This window comes from Salmo trutta, chromosome 37 (genome assembly GCF_901001165.1).
Source record: "Salmo trutta chromosome 37, fSalTru1.1, whole genome shotgun sequence".
Taxonomy (NCBI): Eukaryota; Metazoa; Chordata; class Actinopteri; order Salmoniformes; family Salmonidae; genus Salmo; species Salmo trutta.
Genome location: NC_042993.1, coordinates 20946337 through 20955599, shown reverse-complemented (window position 1 = coordinate 20955599; position 9263 = coordinate 20946337).

Below are 9263 nucleotides of genomic sequence, written 5' to 3'. Positions count from 1 at the left end.
ACACACTTCTGTAACCCAGAAGGCCTCTTCGTCTCGCTTTCTGTCTGTGTGTCTGTGTGTCTGTGTGTCTGTGTCACCTTGTTATTGTAGCAGTGTGGCTTTGGTCACTATGTGCTGTTTGGTGGTGGGGGGGGCAGTCTTTATTCATCATCCATTGTCTTCCTAGGTGGCTGAATATAATGTGTGTGTACGTGTGTGTGTGTGATTGTTTGCCTATATGGTGCTGTTTTGAGCAATTCCCTCCCTCCCTCTGTGGGCTAGCTATGACTATGCAGTCTTTGCCCTCCCAGCCTCTATGTTATCAGGCCCAGGTATGACCCAGGTCATACGGACACTCCTCCTGCTAAACTTTTAGTCGATACGCCACAGTTCAACAGTCAGATGTCAAAGGTCATCAGTTAGCATGTTTTCACAACAGGGTTATGGGGCTATGGGGTCGGGAGGTAGATTATAGGGGTAACCATCTATGATGAGAAACAGAAGATTTTACAGCCAGGTCGGAAGATGACGGGGAAATCTGCCACTAGGGGCAACAGTGAGCGCTGTTACCTTCAAGTAGGTTTAGGGTTTGCTAGGGTGTTGTGGACAGGGATGGCAGACGGGTGTAAGCATCTACCTCCGATTCCAAAGGTTGCAAGTTCTAATTCAGTGAGAGAAGGTTGTTTATGAGATTTTTGTTTTAAGCCTATCCCAAACCGTGATCCTAACCTTAACCATTCAGAGTTAATGCCTAACCTTAAGATTTCAGAGTTAATGCCTAAACTTAACCTCAATAAACACTTTGAAATGTAACGTTTGCAACAGCTTCAACATTTGGAAACATGGATGAATGTCTAATTCTGACATGAGACTGTGAGAGCTGGTTGGGATTTTATGGGTTTGGATGGTCTAGTATTGTGTGTGTGTGTGTGTGTGTGTGTGTGTGTGTGTGTGTGTGTGTGTGTGTGTGTGTGTGTGTGTGTGTGTGTGTGTGTGTGTGTGTGTGTGTGTGTATATATATATGCGTGTGTTTGTCACACTCCTGATTGGTTGGCTATGACCTTATGACACATTTTATCAGGGTATTATGGGGATGACCCTTGACCCTGATACTTTCTATTTCAATAACACTCTGAGTGTGTGCTCAAAGACCATACATTGAGTCCCCAGTGTTTTATCTGATAGACTACACATGTCTCAGAGAGGCAGCATTACTAACTACCAGATCTCAGGTGCAACATTTTTGTTATGGTCAGTGTGGGAGGTTTGCTTTTGGGGTGGTGTGTATCTGAGAGTTATATCTGGGAGTCAGTGGAGGCTGGTGATAGGAGCTATAGGAGGAGGTGCTCATAGTAATGGCCGCAATGGAATCATGGAACGGTACCAAACACATCAAACATATGGAAACCACATATTTGAGTCTGATCCATTAATTCCATTCCAGCCATTACAATGAGCCCGTCCTCCTATAGCTCCTCCCACCAGCCTCCTCTGATGGGAGTCTTGTTTTGTTGTGTGAGTGAGAGACAGAGACAGTGTGTGTATATCTGTGATTCATGTTAGTGATTGTAGGGTAGCGCTGCTCCTGATTTCCTGTGTTATTAGCCAGTGGTGATGGACTGAGGGTTAGGCAACGGTTCCTTCCTATCATAAGAGGCCCTTTCAGGTCAGAAACTTACTAAAGAGTGTGTGTGTGTGTGTGTGTGTGTGTGTGTGTGTGTGTGTGTGTGTGTGTGTGTGTGTGTGTGTGTGTGTGTGTGTGTGTGTGTGTGTGTGTGTGTGTGTTAGGTAAGCCTCTCTGAGGGTGTGACTCAGGTAGGGGAAGGTGTTTTTAGACAGAGGCTGTCTGTTTCAGGCTCCTATAGAAGTATTTAGGGAGTCTACACCTGTTTGTCTTGGGTTGTCCACTGACTAAAGAATCAACAGGAGAGATTAGGACAGACACACACACACACACACACACACACACATCACCACCGCAAGCTTCTGTGTAACTTTGGGACAATATTCAATCATATGCAATAGCCCGATTTCCACGGTAAGTCAGAAATACCAATAACATCGTAGTAGCTGAGTCATCTCTGAGTGTTATTAAGAGAGTGGCAGTCACATCCGGTACTCTGTCCAAGACTGTAACTCAGCATGAGGCACGAGGGCATGGGACGTGGGGGTTGTAATTATAGGCTCAATGGTAGCCCTGGACAAATTACAGAGGATCACCCACTCCCTCTCTCTCCCTCTCGACTTCTCATTCTCCCCCTCCTCCACCACCACACTTACACTCACCCATGCTCGGGAGTGGTGTCTCCCCAAGCAAGATCAACAAGTTTTATTTTGGCTCATAAAAGAGAGCTCAAGTTGAAATTAGGCTCATTATATAGTCTGTTCAAAACTATCCCATTTTTGTGTGCATAAGCTAGGAAAAATAAAGTTGCTTCAAAATATGAAGAAATGCCAGGACACTAGGTAGCATGCTAACTGACTGTTTGGTGCGAGAGCTCATCAGGCCTCAGACACAGTCAGTGATTTGTTGTGGTTTGGCTGAAAGTGGACAGACTCGTCTATCTCTGCTCATCACAGGTCAAAGGTCAGATAAGGACTTGTCTGGCAGGAAGTGAACTAGTGGATGAGGTCACATGACTAGAGTATAGACAGAAGAGGGGTAGGAGAGGCAGGCTGGAGAGGCAGGCTGGAGAGGCAGGCTGGAGAGGCAGGCTGGAGAGGCAGGCTGGAGAGGCAGGCTGGAGAGGCAGGCTGGACCCTAACCCCCTGAGGTTGCTGTTGCTCATCTTATGTATTACTTTCTCATTCAATATCTTCCTTGTATGGGCTTTTCCAAATGATATTTCTTCTTAACTGTCTTCTGTTTTGTGGTTGTGTGTTTTTTGAGGTTATGTTTTGTTTGACAGCACAGTCCTGAAGCATCATACCCTCCCCAATGTTCTGTGACGAAGTATGATAAGTTGGTAAAAAACACATTTTGGGCATGTATGTACTGTATGTGTAAGTGTGATTACACATATCTCTCTCTCTCTCTCTCTCACACACACTCTTTCTTTCTCTCTCCCCCCTCCCTCCCTCTCTGTCCCTCCCTCGGCTCCTGCAAGACTGAATGAAAATGTCGGTGTTCGCCTTTCACACCCCCTCTCCTCTCCTCTCCTCCCCTCCTGTTTTCATACTTTCACACTGCCCATTAATTTCCTCCTCTCCTGCTACCCTCCTCCTGCCTCCGCTATCATCCATCCATTCTTTCCAGCTCTCCCCTCATCTCCTCCCTCTGCCACTGGTCCCATCCACTCCTCCCCTCTTTCTCCTTTAATATAGCTGTATAATGGCTCTCTTATGTGGTGGGAAGGGGAGTGGGAGGGGAAGTTGGGAGGTGAGGGGGAGTGAAGGAGAGGGAAGAGAAGGGGAGTTGGGGGTTCAAAGTAGAGCTGAGTCTATGTCTGGTCCAGAGGTCACCATGATGAAGCAGTAATGGAACAGGTAGAGTGGAGGAAGTAGAAGTGAAGGCAGGCTGGAGATTTATAGCCCTGAAGGAAAGGGAGGAACATTGTAAGGAGAAAGGGTGTGTGTGTGTGAATGTGCTAATGTAAGGGTGTACCTGTGTCTGCTCCATAAGTCCTCTAACCCTGCCCATCTATGACTTCTGAGTGGCCATTATGCAGAGGTGACCAGAGGTGACCAGGAGGTCACTCCAGGGTTGTTTGGGGGCTAAATCAACACCCCATTACAGAATGGGGGTGTGTGTGTGATTGATCCAATCTGAGGATCCGGGCGTCCGGCGCTCCGGACAGGGTCACTCTGCTGACGGATGGTACCTATCTGTCTCCTTGGCGACAGGATGGACGATGGACTCTTCCACTTCTTCTAAATATTTGTAGAACGAGGCCCAATCAGGGAGGGGCTGGTGAGATTACGCTCAGAGAGTGAAGAGAGTGTGTGTGTGTGTTTGGTGAAGGGGGCTAGGAGTAACAAGTACGATCACCCTCTTGCCTTAATTAAACATATTACATTTTATTACTGCACTATGAGTGTAATTATAGCTGCAACTTATTACCACAGATAATAAACACAATATTGTACCTAATGAAGTACTATCTGACTCATAATAACTATGAGACATCTGACATATAGTACCAGTCAAAAGTTTAGACACACCTATTCATTCTAGGGTTTTTCTTAATTTTTTACTATTTTCTACATTGTAGAATAATATTGAAGACATCAAAACTATGAAATAACACATATGGAATCATGTAGTAACCAAAAAAGTGTTAAACAAATAAAAATATATTTTATATTTGAGATTCTTCAAAGTAGCCACCCTTTGCCTTGATGACAGCTTTGCACACTCTTGGCATTCTCTCAACCAGTTTCATTAGGTAGTTACCTGGAATGCCTTTCAATTAACAGGTGTGCCTTGTTAAAAGTTAATTTGTGGAATTTATTTCCTTCTTAATGTGTTTGAGCCAATTAGTTGTGTTGTGACAAGGTAGGGTTGGTATACAGAAGATAGCCCTATTTGGTAAAAGACCAAGTCCATATTATGGCAAGAACAGCTCAAATAAGCAAAGAGAAATGACAGTCCGTCATTACTTTAAGACATAAAGGTCAGTCAATACGGACATTTCAAGAACTTTGAAAGTTTCTTCAAGTGCAGTCGCAAAAAACATCAAGCACTATGATGAAACTCTCTCTCATGAGGACCGCCACAGGAAAGGAAGACCCAGAGTTACCTCTGCTGCAGAGGATACGTTCATTAGAGTTACCAGCCTCAGAAATTGGCAATTAACTGCACCTCAGATTTCAGCCCAAGTAAATGCTTCACAGAGTTCAAGTAACAGACACATCTCAACATCAACTGTTCAGAGGAAACTGCGTGAATGAGGCCTTTATGGTTGAACTGCTGCAAAGAAACCACTACTAAAGGACACCACTAATAAGAAGAGACTTGCTTGGGCCAAGAAACATGAGCAACGGACAATAGACCAGTAGAAACCTGTCCTTTGGTCTGATGATTCCAAATTTGAGATTTTTGGTTCCAACCTCCGTGCCTTTGTGAGACGCAGAGTAGATGAACAGATGATCTCCGCATGTGTGGTTCCCACCTTGAAGCATGGAGGAGGAGAAGGTGTGATGGTGTGGGGGTTCTTTGCTGGTGACACTGTCTGTGATTTATTTAGAATTCAGGTGTGTCCAAACTTTTGACTGGTACTGTATGGCAATCACATCACACCATTTACTCTGCCAGCACACACACATACATACACCTAATTTCCCTAATTTAATATTAATTCATCCAAGACACATGCATTTGCAGACAGACATATACACACACACATACATTTCATTCAGCCCCCTTTCCAGTGAAAGTGCTTTTCTCCGCTTCCTTTGAGTTCAAAGTAAATTAGTAAAATGTGTCGAGCCGCGGGGAGGAAGTGGTTTCCAGACCGCTTCGGCATGTTGGTGCTCACAGAGACATGTTTACAGCAGCTGTGTGCGTGCATATGTGTGTGGAAACGTAGGGGTCCTGTGCCAGACAGACAGACAGACAGACAGACAGACAGACAGACAGACAGACAGACAGACAGACAGACAGACAGACAGACAGACAGACAGGCAGGCAGAGGTAGAGGGCGTGATGGCCGAGCAGCCCTTTCAGAGGAAACCACAGCTCCTCTGTGTAACTGTATTCAGCAGTAATGGTGATTGAAGACCAATTCTTCGCTGGAAGTGGCTAATGCTAACATCATACAGGCGATAAATGTCCCTGAAAGGGGAACATGATAACTGCTAACTGTATTGTAAGAACTCTAACACTAACATCCCTAGCTGTCTTCCTCTCTGGAAGAGGTTATCACTGATGTTAATATTAAATTATGTGAAAGGGGCCAACAAAAATGCTCTGTCTTTGGCGGTTCACTGGCGACTAATTGTAAGTGTCTCTGGGGAGCTTGATCAAGGGCCAAGGATGTGGATAAAATGGGCTATATGAAACATGGCCCCATACTTACATCAAAAAAGCTAACACACTTGATTTGAACCATTTACACTTCAAATACACTTATTGAACACACTCATTCACTCAATTAAGCCTACTCTAATGGTCAATACAACTAGCCCTGATGTGTAATTAACATGACCTACTTAGCATTGTCACTCACCAATCCACAACTTAGCACTAACTGTCCATCTCACACACTCGGTAGCAATTCACAACTTTCACTCACTTGTTGTCAGAGCCTAACCAGTTAACACGTACACAATACCCCTCACAGCTTGAGCAGTGGAGGAAACTGTTAACCCTCGCCTCAAATACACCCACACACACACACATACAACAGACTTGGAAATGTATTGTTTTCTAAAAACAGTTATTAATTTCATTCAGAAATAATATATTTTTTTAATTTCCAGAATGCAGTGCATTCAGAAAGTATTCAGACCCCTTGACTTTTTCAAAATGTCTTATGTTACAGCCTTATTAAAAAATTGATTAAATCGTTTTTTCTTCTTTATCAAGTACACACAATACCCTATAATGACAAAGCAAAAACAGATTTTTAGACGTTTTTGTAAATGTATTAAAGTTAAAAAGTATTTAGACCCTTTACTCAGTACTTTGTTGAAGCACCTTTGGCAGCGATTATAGCATCAAGTCTTCTTGGGTATGACACTACAAGCTTGACACACCTGTATTTGGGGAGTTTCTCCCATTCTTATCCGCAGATCCTCTCAAACTCTGTCAGGTTGGATGGGAAGCGTTGTTGCACAGTTATTTTCAGGTCTGTCGAGAGATGTTAGATCGGGTTCAAGTCCGGGTTCTGGCTGGGCCACTCAAGGACATTCAGAGACATGTCCCGAAGCCACTCCTGAGGTCAGGGCTCTGCGCATGTAACCGATGTGAAATGGCTAGTTAGTTAGCGGTGGTGCGCGCTAATAGCATTTCAATCAGTGACTTCACTCTGAGACTTGAAGTAGGGATTCCCCTTGCGTTGCAAGGGCCGCGGCTTTTGTGGCGCGATGGGTAATGATGCTTCGTGGGGTGTCAGTTGTTGATGTGTGCAAGGGTCCCTGGTTGGAGCCCAGGTTGGGGCGAAGAGAGGGACGGAACCTACACTGTTACACGCAGGCCAGTCAAGTTTTTCCACACCGATCTTGTCAAACCATTTCTGTATGGACCTCGCTTTGTGCACGGGGGCATTGTCATGCTTAAACAGGAAAGGGCCTTCCCGAAACAGTTTCCACAAAGTTGGAAGGACAGAATCGTCTAGAATGTCATTGTATGCTGTAGCGTTAAGTTTTACCTTCACTGGAACTAAGGGGCTTAGCAGCCCGAACCATGAAAAACAGGCCCAGACCATTATCCCTCCTCCACCAAACTTTACAGTTGACACTATGCATTCGGGCAGGTAGCGTTCTCCTGGAATCAGCTAAACCCAGATTCGTCCATTGGACTGCCAGATGGTGAAGCGTGATTCACTGCTCCAGGGCCCACCACTACAGCCGACGCTTGGCATTGTGCATGGTAATCTTAGGCTTCTGTGCGGCTGCTCGGCCATGGAAACCCATTTCATGAAGCTTCCAATGAACAGTTGGCTGACGTTGCTTCCAGAGGCAGTTTGGAACTCGGTAGTGAGTGTTGCACACGAGGACAGACGTTTTTTACATGCTACGCGCTTCAGCAGTCGAAGGTCCCGTTCTGTGAGCTTGTGTGGCCTACCACTTCGCGGCTGAGCTGTTGTTGCTCCTAAACGTTTCCACTTCACAATAACAGCACTTACAGTTGACCAGGGCAGCTCTAGCATAGCAGAAAGTTGTTGGAAAGGTGGCATCCTATGACGGTGCCACGTTGAAAGTCACTGAGCTCTTCAATACAGGCCATTCTACTGCCAATGTTTGTCTATGGAGATTGCATGGCGATGTGTCAGCAACAGGTGTGGCTGAAATAGTCGAATCCACTAATTTGAAGGAATGTCCACATACCTTTGTAGTATACCATGTAGTGTAGCTTTCACCTGGAGTCACCTGGGCAGTCATAGAAATAGCAGTTGTCCTTAATGTTTTGTACACTCAGTGTATACAAAGTTAGAGGAAAAAGTTAGCAAATATTTAACATACGCCAAAAAACCTGCTGTATAGCATAACATAATAATAGTTTACCTTATATAACCAGGAATATCAATAGATTGTATTTACACAGCACCTTTCACAAGGTCTCAAAGGACCAATGTATTTCATAGCACCCAACTATATAAAACAATCCTGAATAGCTTTATCGCTCTCATTCAGTGCGTGTCGAATGCAGGTCTTGAGAGCTCAATCCGATCGCTGGACTTAATTAGTTCAGGTGTGATCTGATAGTAGGGGAGTTCAGTGGCTCGCACACCCGGATCACTGATCTCTTATCAGTTCATAGTCACAAGAAAAGACACAACAGCACTTTGTAACACAAACCCACTGACCTCCTAGCATTGCAAAGTTAGATTGCTTTATTGCCGTTATATATTTTCCCATTCATTCATTCATCGGCACACACACACACACACACACACACACACACACACACACACACACACACACACACACGCCTCATTGTTGCTGTCGCATCATTCCACCTCAAAAAGCACAAGAAAGAGGATTTCGACACCCATCATCTCAGATTGTTCTGAAATGGTTTCTGTTGTTAGAAACAGGTAAGATTCGCATTCCTTCAATATTGTTTTGTTGAAATATAATTTGATCTTAATTTTGCCATTTTAATTTATAGCATTCATATAATATTCAACAAATATAGTACCTATCATCCGATTTGGACCAAACTTTTTTCTAACAATGAGTTATACGAGGAATCCAAAGAAATAGTCAAAATCCACTCCCGGACCACCACGCTAATCCCACCCCAACAACAAGCTCAGAGTATTGTTTCTTTAGCACCTAATAGCAGGAACAACACCATCTAGTGTCCAGAACCTGGTAATATCAGGATGTAGGACGGGACCTAAACCTAACAACTTAGATGACTCATTTCTCTGAACGGAGGAGAAAAAAACATCACCAAATTAAATGAGAATACATTACATAGGATGAAGAAACAGTACTCTGAAGAGCAGCTCAATGCTACTTGTCACACATAAAGAACTGATACTGTATATTTGTTGTTGGGGTGGGATTGGTGTAAGGCGTGTTGGGTCCGTGGCTGGCTTTTGACCATTTATTTGGATTCCTCATCTCTAACTCATTGTTAGAAAAAAGTTGGTCCAAATGAGTTGTTAGGTACT